The sequence below is a fragment of the Dipodomys merriami genome, unplaced genomic scaffold, assembly GCF_024711535.1.
Source record: "Dipodomys merriami isolate MVZ:Mamm:240054 unplaced genomic scaffold, mDipMer1.0.p SCAF_55, whole genome shotgun sequence".
NCBI lineage: Eukaryota > Metazoa > Chordata > Mammalia > Rodentia > Heteromyidae > Dipodomys > Dipodomys merriami.
The window spans coordinates 100,936-123,668 of NW_027206124.1; the positions used below are offsets into that span (position 1 = coordinate 100,936).

At 47.8% G+C, this 22,733-nt stretch overlaps 1 non-coding gene across 1 annotated transcript; it reads right to left on the reverse strand.

Annotated features, from left to right (window-relative positions):
• Positions 1-17,947: 17,947 nt before the first annotated feature.
• On the reverse strand, positions 17,948-18,054 carry LOC138811937 (U6 spliceosomal RNA). Its single transcript, XR_011367511.1, has one exon. It is a non-coding gene; the product is annotated as a U6 spliceosomal RNA (small nuclear RNA).
• Between the last annotated feature and the right edge of the window lie 4,679 nt (positions 18,055-22,733).

Below are 22,733 nucleotides of genomic sequence, written 5' to 3' on the forward strand. Positions count from 1 at the left end.
CTTCATCTTTTTAAGGATCTCAGGGCTTGCTTGGGGGTGTAAAGATGGATCTAAAGGGAGCCAAGAAAAAGCCAATAGCTAAAATTACAGGCATGAGCCACCAGTGCCCAGTTGTGTTCTGTGGTTCTTTTTTGTTGGTTTTGGTCAGTCATGAGACTTGGACTCAAGGCCTGAGTGCTATCCCTGAGCTTTTTGCTCAAGGCTAATGCTCTACCACAGCCTTGCACAACTTCTAGTTTTCTGGTGGTTAATTGGAAACAAAAGTCTCACAGACTTTCCTACCCAAGGCTGGCTTCAAACCACAATCCTCAGAGTAGTTAGGATTCCAGGCATGAGCCGCCAACAGCTGGCTTATTCTGTGGTTCTTAATGATTATATTCTATCTTTCCTCTTTTCTTCCTTTTTTTCTGATCCTAAGGCTTGAACTCACAACTTGGGTACTGTCTCTGAGCCTCTTTTTGCTCAAAGCTAGCACTCTACCACGTGAGCCACAGTGCTGCTTCAGGATTTAAAAAAAAAATTTATTGTAAAAATAGTATGCAGAGGGGTTACAGTTACATGAGTAAGGTAATGAGTACATTTCCTATCAAGTATTGTTACCTCCTCCTTTGTTTTTCCCCTACCATCCCTTCCCTCCCCACCTCCCAAATTCCCCCCTCCCCTCACCCAAGTTGTAAAGTTCATTTTCAACATAGTGTCTTGTACTGCTTCAGGATTTTTATGCACAGTTTATTGAAGCCAGGGCTGGCTTCAAACCATAATCCTCAGATCTCATCCTCCTGAGTAGCTAGGATTACAGGTATGAGCCACTGGTAACCAACTGCATTCATTCCTTTCTAGAGAAGAGCCACAGCCGTGCACTGGGCAGTGACTCTGGAGACGGCTGGCCACCCTGTGTGAATCTTGGCTCTCTGATATATGAGCCGGAGTGAGACACTGAGCCATCCTCATCACCAGCAGCTGATAGGAAGAGAGGCCTTACAGAGCCTGGTAGAAGCCACAGAAGGAGGAACAGCATGGGTACTCCAATCCCAGGCTGGGGGTTCCTAGGATTTAATAAGAATGCAGAGATGTTGATGGCTGGCATGTGTACTATTATCTCCCATGCCAGAATGTGTGACAGACATCACTAATCAACCATAGTTGCTTTGAAGCATCCTATGTAACCCTCCCAGATGTGTGTGTGTGTGTGTGTGTGTGTGTGTGTGTGTGTGTGTGTGTGTGTATGTGTATGTACTACTGCTTGAACTGTACTCCCTTCCAGGCCTTCTTTTTGTTGGTGTTTTTGGTTATGGGTCTTGAACTCAGGGCTGAGGCACTGTGCTCAAGGTTAGTACTCTACCACTTGGAACCACAGCTACACTTCTGGTTTTCAGGTAGTTAAGTAGAGATAAGAATCTCACAGATGGGCTGGGAAGGTGGCTCAGTGGTAGAGCACTTGCTTTGCATGCCTGAGGCCCTGGGTTCCATTCCTCAGCACCACATAAGCAAAAAGAAAAAAGCCAGAAGTGGTGCTGTGGCTCAAGTGGTAGAGCGCTAGCCTTGAGCTGAAGAGTTGAGGGACAGGGCCTAGGCCCAGAGTTCAGGCCCCACTACCGGACCCAAAAAAAAAAAAATCTCACAGATGTTCCTGCTCTCGCTGGCTTCAAACTGTGGTGCTCAGATCTCAGCCTCCTGAGTAGCTAGGATTACAAGTGTGAGCCACCAGCACTTGACTCTACTCTTCTTTTAAAAAATACTTTTTTGTTGTTGTTGTTGGTTGTGGAGCCTGGGCGCTGTCCCTCAGCTCTTCAGCTTAAGGCTAGTGCTCTACCTCTTGAGCCACAGCGCCACTTCTGGCTTTTTTCTGCTCATGTGGTGCTGAGGAATAGAACCCAGGGCCTCATGCATGCGAGGCAAGCACTCTACCACTGAGCTACCTTCCCAGCCCTAATAAATATATTTTTTATTGTTATTATAAAGCAGATATACAGAGGGGTTACAGTTATATAAGAGTTACTTAAGTCAAGTAAAGAGTACATTTCTTTTTCAACCATGTCACCCCTTCCCTTGCTCTCTCCCAGGTTTTCCCCCTGGCTCCCAACCCACAAGTTGTATAGTTCACTTTCAACATAGTATCTAGTGAGTACCACTGCTGCATTGATTAATCCTTTGTCTCTCCATTTCTGCCCATCCCTTGCCCTCTCATAAGCCTAAACAAGCAAGGCAAAAAGAAAAGAAAATAGAAACAATAACAGAGGAGGGAAACACCTCCTGTTTCCATTTCGTGGAGTTCACTTCATCCAGTCCTTAATGGCCTTCAGGCATATGATCAAACCTGACCAGTGAAAGAAAACATTCCCCCCCACCCCCCATTTTCCCCTGCTTACTCCCCAACACACAGAGGTTAGAGGCAGACCTGGGATAAAGCCCCCTCCCCCATTCCCAGTGGTCTTTCCAACAGTTTCTATCTCCTGAGGGGGCCCTCAGCACCCCTTTCTTTCTGAGTCCCTACCTGCCTGGGCCAGGCCTGGTCATAGGAGCCAGGCCTCAGGCCCGGCCTCTGTAGCCCTGGGGGTGGTAGGCACTGGTGTGATCTCTATCGTGTCCTCAGCGGGTTAGAGAGGGCTTAACATAAGCTGCCGAGGGCGGCACAGGAGGCCCTTCATTAAGCATTACCAGATAATCCTGATCATATCAAGAAACCTCTCCCGGGCTCTGGAGCACACAAGCTAGCTGTGCTGATCAACATGCTATTTTTATCCTTTGTGCCGGCTGGAGATTACAGCCCCAGGTGGGGCTTGGCACCCCACCCCCAAACACACAGAATGCCAGGGCTGGATTCACAGATGGGTGTCCCAGAGCCAGCAAGTGACAAATCCTGGGACCACCCCCACACACACCCCAGCACCCACTGGTCCCCCACCTGCTGTGGTTGGAATGTCCTTCTGAAAGTCACATGGAGAGTGAATGGCCCTTGTGACCACGTGGTTAGAAGTAAGACCCAAATTCCAATCACCCAAGTTGTGGCATTTTGTTACAGTAACAGAAAACGGGCTAAGACAGACAGACAGACAGACAGACAGACACACACACACACACACACACACACACACACACACACACACACACACACACACACACAAACCCAGAACTCCCAACCATGCTAGACAGGGCTTTCTATTATCACACAGACATTAACAGCTCCTCCTATGTCTGTCTGGCTGATCTGTTTCCAGATGTGGAGCTGGTGCCAAGAGCTCTGTCTCCCCCTACTGGCCAGAGTGGAGCTGCGCCGTAGCGACCCCACCAGCAAAGATGGCCAAGAGGGAAGGATGCAGCTAACGACACTCCCAGAATGCAGCCTCAGCCGTTCTGATGCCTCTTTTAGAATCTCCTGGTCAGTTTTCCACCCCATCCTAGTGACAGAAGGGACTTTGGACTCTATCCTGGGCTCAATTGTGTCCTGTGTCGTAGCTTTAACCCCAATATGTCACCCAATGGCTGTATTTGGAGACAGAGACATCCCAGAGACACGGTCCTTGGGAACTACTCAGGAAGCTGAGATTTGAGGGCCGCAGTTCAAAGCCAGCCAGGGCAGGAAAGTCTGTGAGACTCTTATTTCCCATTCACCACCGAAAACGCCAGAAGTAGAGCTGTGGCAGAGCTTCAACACCAAGCAAAAAAAAAAAAAAAAAGCTAAGGATCAGTGCCCTGGCCCTGAGTTCAAGCCTCAGTACCAGCACCAAAGGAGGAGGGGGGAAAAAGAGATCATGTGAAGGAAATAGCTCTCTGCAAGCCAGGGAAGAGGCTCAGCCCTGACACCCTCCTTCGTGGACTTCTAGCTGCCAGACTGTGACACCATGCTGAGACCATGCTGCCAATCTACTAATGCAGCCCCAACTGCCCAAGATGGATGCTACCATCATCCACAACACACAGCCTTCCTTTCCCCCTCTGGCTGCTTCCCTCATTCTTCTCCCAGGCCCCAGCACTGACTGATTCATTTATTGTAGATACCTCTTGAGCAGGACAGCAGACTGGAATGTTCCTGGAGGGAGAGAAAAGAATGAGAACATCATCATCCAACAAGAACGTGATGAGTAGCCAGGAGCTGATAGCTCACAGCTGTCATCCTAGCTACTCAGGAAGCTGAGATCTGAGGATGGACCATGGTTGAAAGCCAGCCTGGGCAGGAAAGTTCATAAGATTCTTATCTCCAATGAACCACCAGAAAACTGGAAGTGGTGCTGTGGCTCAAAGTGGTAGAATACTACTAGCCTTGAGCAAAAACAGCTCATGCTCAGTGCCTAGGCGCTGAGATCAAGCTGCACAACTGACAAAGGAAAAGAAAGGCAAGGAGGGAAGGAAGGAAGGAAGAAAGGAAGGAAAAAAGGAAGGAAGGAAGGAAGGAAGGAAGGAAGGAAGGAAGGAAGGAAAAAAGGAAGAAGACTGTGGTAACTTGAAGTACCAGGCTGTGTCCTAGGAGGACTGTCACCACAGTAACATCCCAGATGGGCCTGATCCCCGCAGCCCAGCCAGATGCAGGACACATGATGCACATGCCCTGCTCATGCCCTGCACAGTGCTCGCTGAGGACCCACTTGGAGTCTCCTACGGAACATGGGTCTAACTGCTCAGGGAGGAAGGACCTAACTGCCACAAGAAGTTGGAAGTGATCCTGTACCCAGCTTTGAAGGATGAGTAGGAGTTCTTATTCTTTCTCATTCCCTGGAATCCATGCTCGGTGAATCTACGCCCACCCCAAGAGCCCAGAAAGGAAAGAAGGGTGCCTGTGGATGGAAAGGGGGCAGGAGGAAAGAGAGCAGCAGCAGAAAGAAGAACAAGCAGCCTGCCCCAGAGGTGAGACCTCCCCCGGTGGACATCTGTTCTGATCTGAAAGTTAATTACAGTATTTAGATGTTTTCTTTCCCATTCTGCTTAATAATTACAACAGAACCCAAAGTGTGAGATAACACCGAATCATTATAAAATAGGATTTAATTATTCTCCCAACTCGTAGGAATTAACCAGCTTTGGAGCGCGCACATGCTCTAGAGAGCCATTTGTAAGCAGGTGTCTCCCTCCTAATCCTCAGAGCCAGCCCAGCCAGTGGGCTGAGGGTGGGGTGAGGTGGCAGGGCGTGGGGCACCCTGAGCGGGGCATTGTGTCTGAGAAAACAATCCAGGGGCTCCTGCTGGGCATGGGCGTTCCCAGCAGACAGGACCATAGGGGTCTTCACTCAGCAACAAAAATGTACAAAGCACACCCACTATGTGCCAGGCACAAGTTGTTCTAGGTCTTGTGTGGGGGAGGAGAGCGGAACAAAGTGAGCAAACAGGCAAGACCCCTTCTCCCATGCTGGTTTTATTCTAGGCAGAGAGGGTTGGACGTATATCTAAGTGCCATTTCTGATCGCAAGAATTCCTGGGCTACCTCAGACCACACGGCCCCTGAGACAGGCTCTCTAGGGACAGAACACTTAAACAGGGGCCTGAATGAAAAGAGCACGCTGGAAAGTAGTATGGAGGTTCCTCCAAAGACTCCACATAGAGCTCCCCTATGACCCAGCAATCCCACTTTTGGGCATTTAACTAAATGATCACAAACAAGACCATACTAATGCTACCAGCACAACTATGTTTATTGCAGCACTATTTACCATAGCTAAGATATGGAACCAACCCAGATGCCCCTCAGTGGATGAATGGATCAAGAAAAGGTGGTATATATACACAATGGAATTCTATGCCTCCATCAGAAAGAATGACATTACCCCATTTGTTAGGAAATGGAAAGACTTGGGAAAAATTATATTAAGTGAAGTAAGCCAGGCCCAAAGAAACATAAGTCCCATAGTTTCCCTTATTTGCAATAACTAGTATATGTCTGAGCCAAGCGGAAATGGTCAGATAAGTTGATGTTAGGTGAAATGAACCCCAAGATAAGGACTCAAATGGTTTTTCTCTCTTGCTATTGTTTCTAACATATTTATAAGATATTTCTTTATTGCTTTTTATGTCCCTCCCCCACAGTATAACCCCTGCTTTCACTGTATTTGATGTTGGTATAATTGTGGAGGAGAAGGGAAAAAACAAATGGTTTAAATAGGGATACAGGTGGACCCATTGCAACAATGAGATGTACAAGACGTTATGTCAAAAAATGAACTTTACAACTTTTGGCTGGGGGTGGGGGTGGGGGAGGGGGGAGGGGGACAGGGAGGGGAGAGATGGAAAGGGATGGGAAGGGGAAACAAAGGAGGAGGCAACAATGCTGAATAAGAAATGTACTCATGGAGGAGGCTGCAATGCTTGGTAAGAAATGTATGCATTATCCTGCCCATGTAATTGTAGCCCCTCTGTACAGTATGTTCTCAAATAAAATAAAATAAAATTTAAAAAATAAAAAAAATAAAAAAATAAATGTACTCATTACTTTGCTCATGTAATTGTAACCCCTCTGTACGGTATTTTCACAATAAAAAAAATATGTAAAAAAGAAAAGAAAAGAGCACAAGGCACACCCACCGAAAGCAGACTCATGGACCAGAAATGCAGACAGCCCAGGGTGGGAATGAGACTGGAGGTGAAGGCCAGCAACATGGAGGCCAGCTGGAGGGAACAGGCAACAGTAACCCAGGTCAGGAATTGGTGTTATTCAAGGGCAAAGGGAAACTGTCAGTGGCCTTTACGAAGAGAGTAGAGCCACAAACTGATTTTTTTTTTTTACTCTCTGGCTGCTATGTAAGGAACAGATCAAGGAACAGAGGAAGAAGCTGAGAGCACCAGCTGAGATGACCTATTATCCTGCTCCCAAATTCCCTTTATCTCCTCTTAACACCTCAAAACCCTAATCTCTCCTCATTTTGTGCAGCTTTCCATCATTGGAAAGCATTGTTGTATTAAAATGGCATTTGAGTTGGATGCCAGTGGTTCACATCTATCCTCCTAGCCACTCTGGAGGCTGAGGGCTGAGGTTGACTGTTCAAAGCCAGCCCAGGAAGAAAACTCCACGAGACTCCTATCTCCAATTTTCCAGCAAAAAGACCCAAGTGGAACTGTGTGTGGCTCAAGCAATAAAGAGAAAAGGCAAAGGGGCAACTCAGGTCCTGAGTGTAAGATCCGGTATAGGCACACAAAAATAAAAGATAAAATAAAATAAAAATGGCATCTGCAGCTCAAAGTGGTAGAGCTCTAGCCTTGGGCAAAAAAAAAAAAAACTCAGGGACAGTGCCCAGGCCCCAAGTTCAATCCCCCCATGACCAACAACAACAAGAACATCAAAAAGGCATTTAATTTTTATCTGGAAAACAAACATGAGAAATAGATTCTGTCCTCCTTGCCTCGAGCTCAGAGAGTTGAGTGCCTGCCCAAGGTTACACAGCAAGTTTGTAGAAGAGGCAGAGATTGGAAGAATACCAATGACAAAAGAGAGACAGCTAGGGGCTGGGAACGTGGCTCAGTGGTAGAGCGCTTGCCTTGCAATGCATGAGGCCCTGGGTTCGATTCCTCAGCACCACATAAGCAAAAAGAAAAAAGCCGGAAGTGGCGCTGTGGCTCCAGTGGTAGAGCGCTAGCCTTGAGCTGAAGAGCTGAGAGACAGCGCCCAGGCCCAGGGTTCAGGCCCCACAACCGGACCAAAAAAAAATGAAAAAAAAAAAAAGAGAGAGAGAGACAGCTAAAACACAGGGCTGTGGAAGACAGTGATGTCTAGCCCCCCCCCACTACCAAGTGGCAAGTTTGGAGGCGACACAACCCAATAAGCTTGGTACCCACAGTCTTTGCAGAAGTCCTCATCACAAATCAGACATTCACTCTCACAAGGTGCCCTTGTGTTGGAGACATTTCTGGGTTGGGGGGCCAGGGGGAAGTGAAGAAGGAGACAGCTTCCTGACTCTGCCCCCTGGGTCCTGTCTGCAAAGAGGCACAGTGGCTGGCCTTTGGGATGGCTGCAGGACTAGTGACATCTTCTTCCAGTCTTCTCTCTGGATTAGTTTGAATCTTTGAAATATCCCAGAGCCCCCAAGCGTTTGGGGAGACCATATGGGCATCACAGCTGGGACCCTGGAATTAGTACGGTGCTCCACTGCAGCTCAAAGCCCCAGGAGAGAGAGAGACTTTCTCCCACCTGCAAGGCCCAGGTTCCAGCCTTGTTGGTCTCTGCCCAGACAATACTGCCACCTAGTGGCCATTTTCTCCTCTCTCCAGGATAGGAAAAGACTCCCATTGACAAAGAAGCTTTTAGCAAGTCCTGAGCCCAGCTTCCTTCCTCCAGGGATCTTGTAGAAATGCAGATTCCGACACAGCAGATCCACAGTGGAGCCTGGGTTTCTGTGGTCCTGGAGGTTCTCAGAGCCCACTTGGAAAGGCCAGGAAAATAGCATTCACTGAACTAGGCCTCATCCACGCTGCTTGTCTGGGTCTGAATGCAGAAAGAATTAAGCCATGCTACACCAAGGGAACAGCTCTTTGCTATTACAAGAAAGACACAGATGGGCTGGGAAAGTGGCTCAGTGGTAGAGCACTTGCCTTGCATGCATGAGGCCCTGGGTTCGATTCCTCAGCACCACATAAGCAGAAAATAAAAAAGCCAGAAGTGGTGCTATGGCTCAAGTGGTAGAGTGCTAGCCTTGAGCTGAAATGCTGAGGGACAGCACCCAGGCCCAGGGTTCAGGCCCCACGACCGGACCCCCCAAAAAAAAGAAACACACAGATGAACAACATGCCCAGGGCCCCCTTAAGAATGTGGATTATTTCCAGAAAATGCAGCAGGAAACAGTAAAGATGGATCCATAGAAAGGACATTGGATTTCCCACTCAAGACCATAGGTAAATGAATTCTCCTCTCCAGATCTGTTCATTTTCCAGTAATAAGATTTCAAGATTCTAAGAGGCTGTGTGTACATAAGGGTTAGGCATACATAAGATTCTGTGAAAGAGTATGTGAATTGACATGTAAAATGTGTAAAGCATTGGAGTAATGGGAGGCATTCATAAGTCCTTAAACACCTCATTAAAGCCAGGCAGATGAGAGGAAGTTTAAAACAGTGAAGGCACTAAATTATGGGAGAGTTTGAAGGCTAGGAAGTTATGGAGGATGCCCAGTATTCACACACACACACACACACACACACACACACACACACACACACACACACACACACACACACACACACACACACACACACACACACACACACACACACACACACACACACACACACAGAGTATGCCTAAGGTTTGGCCAATTAGAGCGCTGTTTCCCAAGCCCAGTGATTGGCTCAGGAAGTCACATGACCAAAGGCAAGCCAATCAAAGAAAGGCTTTTGTTAAGACTCCGAAAAGAGACCTCTTTTCTCTGACCTGAGGCTGCCCTGGGTCATCTTAGTATTACATCAAGGGAAACAGCCCCACATGGGACCAATACAGAGGAAAGATGAACCAAAGATGGAATGAGGCAGAGTCGTGAATGGAACAAAGACCAAGTGGCTAAATTTGCTTTAAAAAAAATTCTTCCTCTTCCTTTGGCTCTGCAGATACCTACCAGGTAATAAAAGCAGACAAAAAGCTTGGCACCTCTGCCTTCCTCCTGCCTTGTCTTTTCTCTGCTTCAGTCACCTTTGCACTGCGATAACAAGCCTAATAGAGTCACATCAACCCTCCCTACCCACCAGGTAACAGTGACCCTCATAACTCTGACAAGGCGCCATCTGACCACCCTGCCAGACCAAGGTCGCCAGCTATGCAAGCCCCCAACCCTCAACATAAACCCAAGACTCTTGTTAGACCCTTGGAAAAACAGACTTTCAATCACCGGACTATTTTTCTCCCCAGTGGCCACATGAAGAATGGATTCCTTTTCTGTCATCACTGTTAGGTCTCCCTCTCCCTCAGTTTCCTTTTCATGAAGGACAGCACACAGCCTTACCCAAAATCACCTGCCCCAAACCAGAAATCACCTGACTGTGAGTCAGCAAAGGATCCCAGGCTCTGAGGTCACTTCCTTATCCTCCGAGGTCATTTCCTCATCCACGCTGGTCCCGCCTCCCTCGGACAGTGAGAGGTTTGCCCAGGCTCTGAGGTCGCTTCCTCGTTCTCTGAGGTCATCACTTTCCTAGGTCTGAGGTCTCTTCCACATCCACTGCAGCCCCACCTGCTCCTGCCCTCTCCCTATACAACCTTTCTCCCTACCATAAGTCGCTTTCTGCAGGCTGGTGGATTGGTTTCTCCTAATAACCTCTCTTCTGCCTGAACCGACAACTCTTACATTCACCACTACTGGCCTCTTGGGAGAAATGGCTGAAATGGTCCACTGGAATCCATTTCCCTGCACCTTAGGGATGGCCCTCTGGCTTAGGGCTCCAGTTGTATGAAGATATTATTGGAACTCCTGAATGAAGGTACACCCAACTCCAGAAGCACAAACTTCTAAGTTGTGGAAGCCATTTGTTTCTTTTCTTTTTTTCAAGAGTTGGATTGAAGGGCTGGGAAGGTGGCTCAGCGGTAGAGTGCTTGCCTCGCATGCATGAGGCCCTGGGTTTGATTCTTCAGTACCACATAAACAGAAAAGGCTGGAAGTGGTTCTGTGGCTCAAGTGGTAGAGCACTAGCCTTGAGGTGAAGAGCTCAGGGACAGTGCCCAGGCCCAGAGTGCAGGCCCCACAACCGACAAAAAAAAGAGAGAGAGTTTGGTTGAGATGAGTTCCTCTTACCTGAAACTTCATCCAAGAGTCCTACAACAGGTACCGTCTGTTCTCTGCCCTTCAACATGTCTTTCCTTACAGAAGACAAGCAAAGTCCTATCTCAACAATGCCGAATGGGGGAGAGGGGTGCTGTATTGGGGCTGTATTGGGGCAAGATCACACAGGTGGTAGAACTTGTTCTAGAAAACACTAAGGCCACCTTAATCCACGTGCCCTATAAAACCACCTGTCGTCCCCCAAGAGAAATTAAGTACTCACTCAGAAACAATGGCATCAAATACTGATGAATGTTCCAGAACATAGCAATATGCAGACCTGCAGCAGCACTGCCTGCTGGGGACATGTTAGAAATGCACATTGTTCACTCCAGCGCACAGGTTCAAGTTCCAGTTCTGGAGTGGAGGCCCATGAATTCCTTCTACCCTTCAAGGCATTCTGATGCAGAATGCAATATGGACTCTCATCAACATGAACTAAGCAACTTCTTTCTGGTTTCATCAAGTATTCAACGTCTTTTGCCAGAACTGAGGGTGTGGAGATAAACTGGATAAGCCCTTGACCTCAAAGAGCTCCCAGTCCAGTGTGAACACATATCAGCCCTCCACATCACTCAGTTGTCTCTGAAGAAAGGCATTTGTGACTAGCAGCCTGTGCCCTTGGTCTTGGCCAACGCATTCCAACCTCTAGGCCTGCATCTACTTTTCCCACCTGCCTCCATCCTCACCTCCAGAAAACCCCTACTCTTGCTTCAATACCCAGTTTCATTATCATCTCCACAGTCCCTCCCCTGGGAGGAGCCTGCTGCAGGGCCTTCCTCCTCTTAGAAGGGTCATTAATGTGCATTCACATTGACTGACCAATGTGATTCTTTCCAGCCCCTGACCCAGAGGAAGAGCTAAGAAGTATTTGATCAATGAGTTAGAAAGGGAATTAAGAAAAGTCATGAAAGACAACAGAATCTCAAAATCCCAGCCTCAGAGGCAGGGGGTAAGGGGTGGGGGGTAGGGACTACTCAAGTGTGTCCCCCGGGGACAGCCAGCAGCACCAGACTTGCCCCTGGAACTCAGAAGCAGTGCAGTCTTGGGACCCACTGGGAATGACCAAGTTAGCATCTGCACAAACACAGCTCACCCAGGTGACTTCTAGAACCCCCAAAGAGCCCCCATTTCCTCATTCCCAGGATATAGCTGCTGGGCAGCATCAGATGAGAACATGACACAGAGGTTCCTCCGTCTGCTTCCTTCCTCTTGGCACCACAATGACTTCCAAGAAAGATACACAGAGCTTAGTTCTGGTCGAAAAGTCTCCACTCATCTAAGAACACAATCAATAATGGTGAGGGAAAATCAATGGGGCCCAGGGATCCATCTCTCAGCTTATTTATGGAACACAGATCCCACTGTGGCAGGAGGCTTCAGCACCATGGATAGAGGCTGTGCCTGTTTCCCAGACATCCTGATTCCTTCCCAAGAATGATGGGGTGTCCTTTGTTCCTGCTCGATAGCACCCTGGAGTTACAGGGCCATTTAGAAATGAACTGGCCCATTCTTCTCTCTTCCCTTTGCTCATAGTGACAGGTACCCCTGGCTAAGATGCTATTAAAGGCACAAATAGGTTACTCTGCTCATTCCATCTGGCCTGTGTGGCTCTTCCCCGCTTGCTCGGTCTCCAGCAGGTCCTGAAGCAGTAACTCTACACCAGGTAAAACATTCTAGGAGGGAGAAAAAAACTGAAAAGTTGGAAGGGTGGCGATTTCATTCTAAGTATTTTTGCCCCCTTAGAAGGGAGAATGTGGCATCTTTTTTTCCTGAAAAGTTTCCACTTTTTTTCCATGCTTATAACTATAATCATTACAGATAACTTCATAAGCAAATTTAATGACAATTCAGGGCTTGTTTTTCCTACAAATAGCAAAACCATCCCACAAAATTAAACATTGAAGGGGGGGCAGGAAAGTGATTAAGATGAACAAGGTCATCTGGGTAGGGCCCTCACAATGAAGTAGCTGGTGGCTTTATAAGAAGAGATCTGGTGTGACATACACTTGCTTTTTCCACCATGTGACTCCTTCTGCCATATTTTAATGCAGCCCTAGGCCCTCATCAGGAGCTGAGCAGATGCTGGCACCAGGTGCTTAGACGTCCTGGTCTCCAAAACTATGAACTAAGTAAACCTCTTCTCTTTATAAATTATGTTATCTCACATTAGGTGTAATGTTGGCAAAACTCCACTCACCCTGAAGCCTGGAGGAGACACAAGGATGACAAATCCCTCACACGGCTGCCTCGCTGTTCACGGTATTGACTCCACAGGGCTGCTTGAGCATCCTCCCAACATGGCTGACAGCTTTCTGCAGGCAAGTGACCTAAGACAAAGCCAGGAGAAAGCCTTGACCACACATTCCTTGACCTAGTCCTAGAAATCATACATCCACACTTCTGGTACACCTTGTTTATTAGAGGTGAATTACTGAACACAGTTCTCAGAGCCCACAGAGGGGAACTGGCTCCACTGTTTTGGGGAAAGCATAGCAGAGAATTAGAGATAGAGATAGAGAGAAATAGAGAAATATAAAGAGAGAGACAGAGAGACAAAGAAAGAGAGACAGAGACCACAATCTGTTCTTTTGACACAAATTACTTAAATTACTTTCATTCTTCCATACACACAAAATAATTTATCTCATCCTAGCTACTCCGGAGGCTGAGATAAAAAGATTGTGGTTTGAAGCCAGCGCATGCAGGAAAGTCCACAAGACTCTTATCTCCAATGATCACCACAAAAGTCAGAGGTGGAGCTGTGGCTCAAATAGTAGAGCACTACCTTAGAGCAAAAAAAAAAAAAAAAAAAAAAAAAGCTCAAGGACAGTGCCCAGGCCCTGAGTTCAAGTCCCAGGACCAGTACAGCAAAATGAATGAATAAACACATCTCTTCTCAGTGTCCTCCATTCCTGTTGAGTTTTGACTAGAAACCGAGGAAGTTGGCACCTTGATGCCAATCCTCAGATGGAGTTCCTCAAGTACAATCCCTCCTTATTTGAAAAAGAGGAACCTGACCTATGTCAGACAGTGCTACCATCTCTGTTCTAAAGAAAAGACTTGAAGGAGGATTCTGGGCCAGAGAAATGATAAAAAAAAAAATCCAGTCTAGCACAGGTTGTCTCTCCTTTGATAAGAACTTGGCCCTGCCCCCTCAGCTTCTGGTTTTGCCCTCTAAATCATCTCTACAGCACTTCTTTTGTTTTTACCCATTTTACAGGAAGAAACACAGAGGTTCTACGGATTGTAACCAGGGAAGCTTAGGTACCCTGAGGACTTAAAATGCAGAGGTTCACTGGCCACAGGGACTTTAGGAACGAGAAAAGTGACCCGAGGCAGCCACATCTTGGAAGGGAAGGTAGCACGCACCTCTCCAGCCAGACATTCAGAGCCTGATTCATTAGATTCACTAAATTAAATTCATTTCAGAAGCAAGAAGGTCAGCAAATACTGGGATGCTTACAACATGCCAGGTACTATAGTAAGTACTAGATCTAAGCTGCTCCAGAGACTCCACCAACAACGGCATTGAACTCAGACCATCCAGACTTCCCATATCACCCAGTCAAAGGCAGGTGGGTGGTCTGCTCTCCAGCCCCAGGCCCACTGGTGGCATCTTGAGCACCCCATAGCATTTTCAGGAGCTGGCACCAGCCCATCCGAGGAAATAAGCTGTCCATAGGGCCTTTAATGTTTTTATGTTTGGCTATAATGGAAAACAAACATCCCCTGTGTCTTTGGACCCATGACATCTACAATACGGAAGAGGGTGAGGCTGCGCTTATCTGGGACTGCCAAGGTCACCTCAGGTCCACTCTGTACAGCAGAAATGAGAGGATGAATCGGAGGCACTGGTGTTCCTCTGCCTCTCCCCAGGGCTGATGCTCGGGGTAGCTGGTGACACTAATAAATTCAAACCATGTTTGCTTCCAGTCTCCCTACACACGGCCACCAGAAAGCAGCTTTCTGACTTACCCAGCAGGGCGTGCCCTGGTCCCCAGCTCACCTCTATAAGCGATGGGGTGCTTTCCCAGGGAGACACTCAGATGGAAGCCATTCACCCCTACCATGGCCAAGCAGAAGGTCCATGGGCCTCCAACTCTGAAACAGTGTCCTCACTAAACAACAACACACCTGTCTCTCAGTGACAGATTGATGACAGGCACCCATCCTCATCCTACCTTTCTGGTGGCCTTTACCAGGTGACCGCTTCCACTCACCCTGACGCCGAGCCTTCTACATGCTTCCGTCAAGAGGATGTCAGGAGAGAATAAGAAAAGACCTGCTCCAGTGCAACCTTGCTCTTGTGTCTGCCCAACCTGAGAGGGATAGCCATTCATGACACTGTCAGCTCTCATCTGTCTACTTAATCTGTCTACTTAGCAAAACAATGCCCTGACAGATGGCAACAATATCCTCATTATCTCAAAAGTAAGCTAGCAGAGTCTCCAATACCATCCATTCCCAACCCCATAATTTCACTCATGTATATTTCTTGAAGTAGTTCCCTCCCCTACCTCTAGTTTCTGTGTGTGTGTGTGTGTGTGTGTGTGTGTGTGTGTGTGTGTGTGTGTGTGTATTGAGGCTTGGATTCATGGCCTGTACCCTGTCCCTGAGCTTTTTCACTTGAGCCACAGCTCCACTTCCTACTTTTTTGGTAGTTTATTGAAGATAATAATAGTCTCACAGACTTTTCTGTCCACACCGGCTTTGAACTGTGATCCTCAGATCCCCTGAGTAGCTAGGATTACAGGCATGAGCCACTAGCATTGAACATCTTAATTTGTCTTTTTCATCACTGGATTCTCAGTGTCTGGCAGCAAGTGTTCAGCTCAACAGGTATTTGTTGAATGAATGAATGAATGAATGCATAATCAGCATTAGAGAAGCTAGGGGCAGCAAATGGAGTGAGAAGAAAATCAAAACACGTTAAGTAATTTTTTTTAAAATCTGGGTCTGTTTCCCCATGAGAAAAGCAGGAAGAAAGGCAAGAGGAGAGGAGGGGGAACTGGAAAGAGAAATCACACATAGTTCAGAAGAGCTGAATGCACAGTTGCAGGACACTCCAAAGGAAGAGCTTGGATCTGATCCCTTGAGGTGAACGAGGGCTGGGTGGAGAGGTCAGGTTGCACTCATGATTCTGTAGCTTGAACAGGTGAAGCACAGGTGCTGCCACTCTGCCCGCTTCCCTGGAGAGCTGCAAGTTAGGACACAGCGCAAGGTGCCTTGGGGCAGCTGAACTCTGGAGACTCTCTGCTCCTTCTCCTTTGCCATCATCCTTCCTGCAAGGGGGAAGAGTGACTGGTTCCCCCTACCCCTCAATGGTGGTGAGGAGGAAGTGCTGCTGCTGGGTCTAGCACAGTCAGGCAGCCACTTGGCACAAGGAAACTCACGCATCACTAACACAAGGCCTCCCTGGTCTCCTGCAACCCAGGTCCCTCACATAGACTGTCCGTGGCACCCCCAAACCTGCTCTATTTTGACTCAGCTCTCAGAAGAGCCACCTGTTTCCCAGAGAAATAAAAAGATGGCCAACCCAATATCGATAGAACCAAATAGAAGACCCAGGAATAAAACCATATACTTGCAGATATCTGATACTTGATAAGGGTGGGAAAAAGTATAGCCTCTTCAATAATTGGTGCTGGGAAAACTGAGCACCCATATGCAGAAAACTAAAAGTGGATCACTGTTTGTCACCATGCACTAATATCAACTCAAAGTGGATCAAAGACCTCATTCTCAGACCTGAAATTTTGCAATTACTGCAAGATGGAGTAGAAGAAACACTAGAACTTATAGGCATAGGCAGAAACTTTTTGAAAAGAGTCCCAGGGGCACAGAAGATAGGAGAGAGACTTGACAAGTAGGATTACATCAGAATTAAAAGTTTCTGCACAGCAAAAACATAGTTACTACACTACACTAGAAAGACAGCCATCAAACTGGGAGAAGATCTTCACCAGCAATACATACAACAAAGGCCTAATATCCAAAATATACAAGGAACTCAAGAAACTAACTCCTCTCAAAGCTAATAAACCAATCACTAAATGGGCAAAGAAGCTAAGGAGAGACTCCTCAGAAGACGAGGTAAGAATGGCAAGAAAAGAAAAAAGAAACAGCAGAGGAAGTGCTCACTATCCCTGGCCATAAAGGAAATGCAAATCAAAACAACTCTGAGATCCCATCTCACCTCAGTTAGATTGGCTAACATCTACCTAGTACAATCACTCTGGACAGCAGTCCAGAGGTTCCTTTAAAAAAACTAAACATAGCTCTTTGCTGTGACTCAGTTTTATCACTCCTGGGCATCTACCCAGAACATCACAAGCCAGGACAAAGACACTTGCACACCCATGTTCATTGCTGCAGTATTCATCATAGCCAAGTTGTAGAAACAATCCAGATGTCCTCCAATACATAAGTGGATCCAAAAAAAAATGTGGTACCTATTCACAATGGAATTTTATACAGCCATTAGAAAGAATAATATTATGTCATTGGTAGGGAAATGGATGGGTCTAGAACAAATCATGTGAGGTAAACCAAGCTCAGAGAGAAAAATGGCCCATGTTTCCTCTTATATGCAGAAACCAGATCTAAAATACAACTAAACATGATAAATTACACAAGACTCTAGGCATTTACACACAATGAGACTAAAGGAGGATATTTTAAGAGAGGAACAAAAGTCTTAATGCCTACATACCTCTGATCATATAAAATAATATTTATCAAAATGAACATGAAATGGAAAAAAGGGATTTTTCTTTTCTTTGTTGCTGTTTTTGTTTTCTTTTCTTTTTATCTTATTTGTTCACTTATCTGACTTGGGAGGGTAAAGAAGGGCTCAGAAATGGAGGGACAGGGGCTGGGAAGGTGGCTCAGTGGTAGAGCGCTTGCCTTGCATGCCTGAGGCCCTGGGTTCGATTCCTCAGCACCACATAAGCAAAAAGAAAAAAAGCCAGAAGTGGCGCTGTGGCTCAAGTGGTAGAGTGCTAGCCTTGAGCTGAAGAGCTGAGGGACAGCGCCCAGGCCCAGAGTTCAGGCCCCACGACCGGACCAAAAAAAAAAAAAAAAGAAATGGAGGGACAGAGGATGAAAAAAATGCAACAGTGGAACTCCTTGGACACTATGTTGAAGATGAACTATACAGAGGAAAAAACTGAGAGAGAACAAGGAAAGGGGTGACATTGTCAAAAAGGAATGTACTCTTTTTTAAATAAATGTGGAATGCTTCACAAACTTGTGTGTCATCCTTCCACAGGGGCCATGCTAATCTTCTTTGTATTCTTCCAACTTTCGTATATGTGCTGCCGCAGTGAGCATGGCAATGCACTCCTTACCTGACTTAGGTAGATGTAATCCCTCTGTACATCATTTTTATCATGGCAATCTTTTAATAAACATGGTCAATAAGAGAGAGTTTGACCTACTCTAGGAATGAGACCCAAGGAAGCCAAACCAGGCTGAAATGACAGCCAGTGAAATCAGGATGAAGAGAGTCTGGAGTGTGGGAAGAGTTTGCTGTGGTTGAGGGTCATGAATGGATGATGACATTTTTCAGGCAGCTGTGATGTACTTAGGAAATCTGGAGCAGACCAAGGCCAGTTCAGCCTTGGCAGAGAAGGAAGACATTTACACCACCGCAGCCATGAGCTTGTCCCTGCTGCTCTGAATGGTGAAATCCATCCAGACTCCCCTTGCTGGAGGGCCTCTATACCTCCCCACACAACTATCCTGCCAAGTGTGGCTCACAGAATCAGTCATTAATGGAACTAGGATTTGAACCCAAGATGGATCAAACTCCAGCCAATGGCAGCAAAGCTACCTACTTGTGTATCGGATGGATCACCCAGAATAGGAAGCCCAGAGAGGAACCCTAAGGTCTCTAGGACCCCTCAGTTTGTAGGGCAGGGGACTGAGACCCAAAGAAAAGGGACCAGCTTTGGTGGGGCTGTGACCACAACCTGCTGTCCTGTTAGAATCATGCATCCTAGGTCACTGCTGTGTGCCACCTTATCGGTTGGCCGCCTTCTCTGTGGCAGGGGCTATTCCTTTCAGTCCTTACTACTGGAGCTGAGTCTCATCACCAACCAGGTGCACTCCCTTTCTAAGAGCTTCTAGGCTTAGAACATCCTACATCCCAGTGTTCCCAAGGGAAGGGGAGAAAATGGAAGCCATCCCCCTTTCTCGGCCCCACCAGGAAAAGGTTAAGCTGTGCCAGGCCTAAGGTGACATCAAAATTACATGGACAGATAAAAAGGAAATAGAGGGACATGAACCACCTCAAGTCAGCAAAGTGGTTTTACTTCCAGGGGCTTCTAGTTCAACTCCTGCTAAAAATAAAATGAAAGGTTCATGGGCAAGGCCAAAGGCAAGGCTCCATTTATAAAGAGATGTGAGCTCCAGCCTGCATTGTTCAAGCGGGTCCAGTGTAATCATATCGTTCCTTAAAGTGGGAGAACCCTTCTGGGTCAGGGGCAGAAAGAGAGATGTGACTTCATCAGCATAGTCTGAGAAACACAAGATTGATGGACTTGAAGAAAGAGCAAGGGGCTAAGGAAGTGGCAGATCCCAGGTGCTGGCAAAAGAGATGAGGCAGGAGTTGGAGGCATGACTCGGTTGGTAGAGCACTAGTCAGGGAGTGAGAATAGCTACAGTACTCAGTAGTCAAGGAGTGAAAACAGCTACAGTCAGTACTCAGTAGTCAGTGAGTGAAAACAGCTACAGTACTCAGTAGCCAGTGAGTGAAAACAGCTACAGTACTCAGTTGGAGTCCTGGTCATGGACCTAGAAAAAGAAGGAAGGCAGGAAGGAAGGAAGGAAAGGAGGGTGGGATGGAAAGGAGGATGAGATGGAAAGGAGGGTGGGATGCAAAGAAGGGAAGGAGGGAAGGAGGGAGGGAAGGAGGAAGGGAGGGAGGGAGGGAGGGAGGGAAGGGGAAAAGAAATAATCAACACTTGCCAGGTGCTGGTGGCTCATGCTTATAATCCTAGCTACTAAGGAGGCTGATATCTGAGGATCAAGGTTCAAAGCCAGCCTAGGTAAGAAAGTCCATGAGACTTTTATCTCCAATTAACCACCAGAAAACCAGAAGTGGAGATGTGGCTCAAAGTGGTAGAGTGCTAACCTTGAGCAACAGAGATCAGGGACAATGCTCAGGCCCTGAGTTCAAGCCCCATGACTGACAAAAAAAAATTAACAACAACAACAACAGTAATAATAATAAGAGCAAACAGATTCTTCCCTAGAGCCGCCAACAAGGACCGCTGCCCTGCCAATGATGTGATGTTTAGCTCCCAGGCTTGTTTCCGACTTCTCATAGAAACACAGGGTTATAAATTACTTTGTGGTCATTTGTTACAGCAGCAACAAGAAACAGATACATCATTCACCTCCTGCAGAGCATGGAAATGCGCTCCTGAAACACATGTCCCCCAGGGCACCACATGAGCTCTGTAGTAGCGCCTGATCATTATGTAATATTCATTGATCCTCTAGCAGACATGAGCTCTGCTTTCCGCAAGACCTTACCTTTACTCTCTCAGTGCTCACAGGCCACATTGGAAGGGAAACAGGCCAGGGAATGAAAAGTGAGCAAGGGCTCGGAGAGGCCCACAGGGCTGGATTGGGGGCGCGGGGGGGGGGGGGGGGGGAGGGAGGGAAGGGGGAGGAGAGTTGTGTGCTGGGTTCCTGGTCATGGGCAGGGTACTGCTGTGGTGAGAGAGTGGTCATTGACCTGGGAGAAAAGAACAAGATGAGCAAAGTCAGAGACATTATCTTGGCCTATTTGAGGGGTGTATTTCTGGGCCCACCAGAATACCAGAGTCCATGGACCTCATTAAAAAAAAAGTGTCATATGTGCACACAGCTTGAACTCTGGGCCTGGGCGCTGTCCCTCACCTCTTCAGCTCAAGGCGAGTGCTCTACCGCTTGAGCCACAGCGCCATGTCTGGCTTTTTCTGCTTATGTGGTGCTGAAGAATCGAATCCAGGGCCTCATGCATGCGAGGCAAGCGCTCTACCACTGAGCCACCTTCCCAGCCCCCCAGATGACTTCTACCACTAACGCAGCGTAAGTGCTCCATAGATCATAGTTTCGCTGTGTCTTTTAGGGAATAGTGGCAAGGAAAACTAACCCTAATCTGTACACTCCCTACCCTACCCGCCAGAACCGCTGGGCTGCCCGGAGTCTGCTTGCCTGGTGAAGGGCGATACCATCCAGCCAAGGACTGCGTGCGATGCACCAGGTCCCCACCACACTCCCATTGCAGGATGTGATGGCTCCATCCTGGGCTCCTGGAGCTGGATCTCAGTACCAAGGGAGGAGGCCCTCCCTAGTTTGTCTACAAATTCATGGTCCTAAGCAGGGACACCACCTCCCCTTCCTTCCCTTAGGGAAGGAAGCTGTCCCTGACAGCTGCTAACCCTTTGCTCAGATAGTGACATTGGACCATGCCAGGCTCCCTCCCCTGCTACGGTGCTCCTGGCAGTCAGGAGCAGGCCTTAGCCTGTGTCTGGAGCGGGATGGAGAAGGGAGGAAATGGCAGCAAAGGAAGCCGGCTGGTCCTCAAGATGAAGCAGAGGCAGCAGCAGCTGCCCCCAAGGGCCCGGGGCTGTGAACCTGGTTGGATTCTGCTCTGCCCCTCTGCTGAGATCGAAGCCGTGACCCCATGGGCATGGCTTCTCCCAGAACACAGCTCCTCTGGAGCAGCTTATGGACACGGTGGGACAGGTCCTTCTTCATGGGGATGGACGAGGTGACCCCATATGCTTACCAGCCTCTGGCCCCTCACCCGTGATTGCCTACCCAACCGTGACAAACAGAGATGTTTCCAGAAATTTCCAGTCACTTCCAAACCACAAAAAGTTTCCCTGACTGAAAAGCCCCTCCTGGAGATCTTGACCTTCTCAGGTGCAGCTTCTGCCCCTGCCAATCCAAGCATGTGGGGGCCCCTCACTGAGAGACCACGAGCTCCATCAAGTCGCGTGCTTGCTTGTATAGGTCACACACGTCAGCCATTAGCAGCACAACTCAGACACAGAGAGGCCTGTGCACCTGAGGAAGGGAAACTGAGGCTCCCACCAGCGAAGTGACATGACCACAGTCACACAACTGGGATCCAAACTTAGATCTGTGTGACCCCAAAACCTCTGGTCCTACTCAATACAGAGTCAGACTAGGCCATCCATCAAGGGGGTGAGGGGAGCGGGTACCCAGGCCCCAGACTGAGGGGTGGAAAGGTCAGCAGCAGATGGGATAGCCCCAGCCAGAGGCTGAAATCTACAAATGCAACAAGACTACTGTTAAGTCCAAATAATCAAGTGTCTTTGTCTTTTTTTTTTTTTTTTTTTTTTTTTTGGGGTCCGGTTGTGGGGCCTGAACTCTGGGCCTGGGTGCTGTCCCTCAGCTCTTCAGCTCAAGTCTAGCGCTCTACCACTTGAGCCACAGCGCCACTTCTGGCTATTTTCCTTTTGCTTATGTGGTGCTGAGGCATGGAACCCAGGGCCTCAGGCATGCAAGGCACACACTCTACCACTGAACCATCTTCCCAGCCCCAGTGTCTTTGTCTTAAGGCCCCAGACCAGTGCCTTGATTTATGAACATCTCTACCTTACCTTCCCTCCTTGACTGAATGTGACCCATTTGGCTGGCCACAGACCAGCTCTTGGAACAGAACAGGGCTTGGAACTGACATCCCACTTTCCTCCCTCCCTTTTTCCCAGCTGCGACCCATTTTGTACTTTATCTGTGTCCTACCATGAATAATTTTCATACCAGCCACCACCAGACAATTCTAACATTCCTTCAGACCCTCCATAAATACCTCAGACTCTAAGCAAGGAGTCTCTAGCTTTGGCTAGAAGTTCCCCTCCACAGATGTCCCTCCCCCCCTGACCCCCACCCCCAGTAAACCTGTGCTGGTGCTGAGCGATCTCTTTTTGTCTGTTTTCTGCACCTATTTGAGCCTTTTGAACCTACCAACTACATCCCAGGGTCAGGGC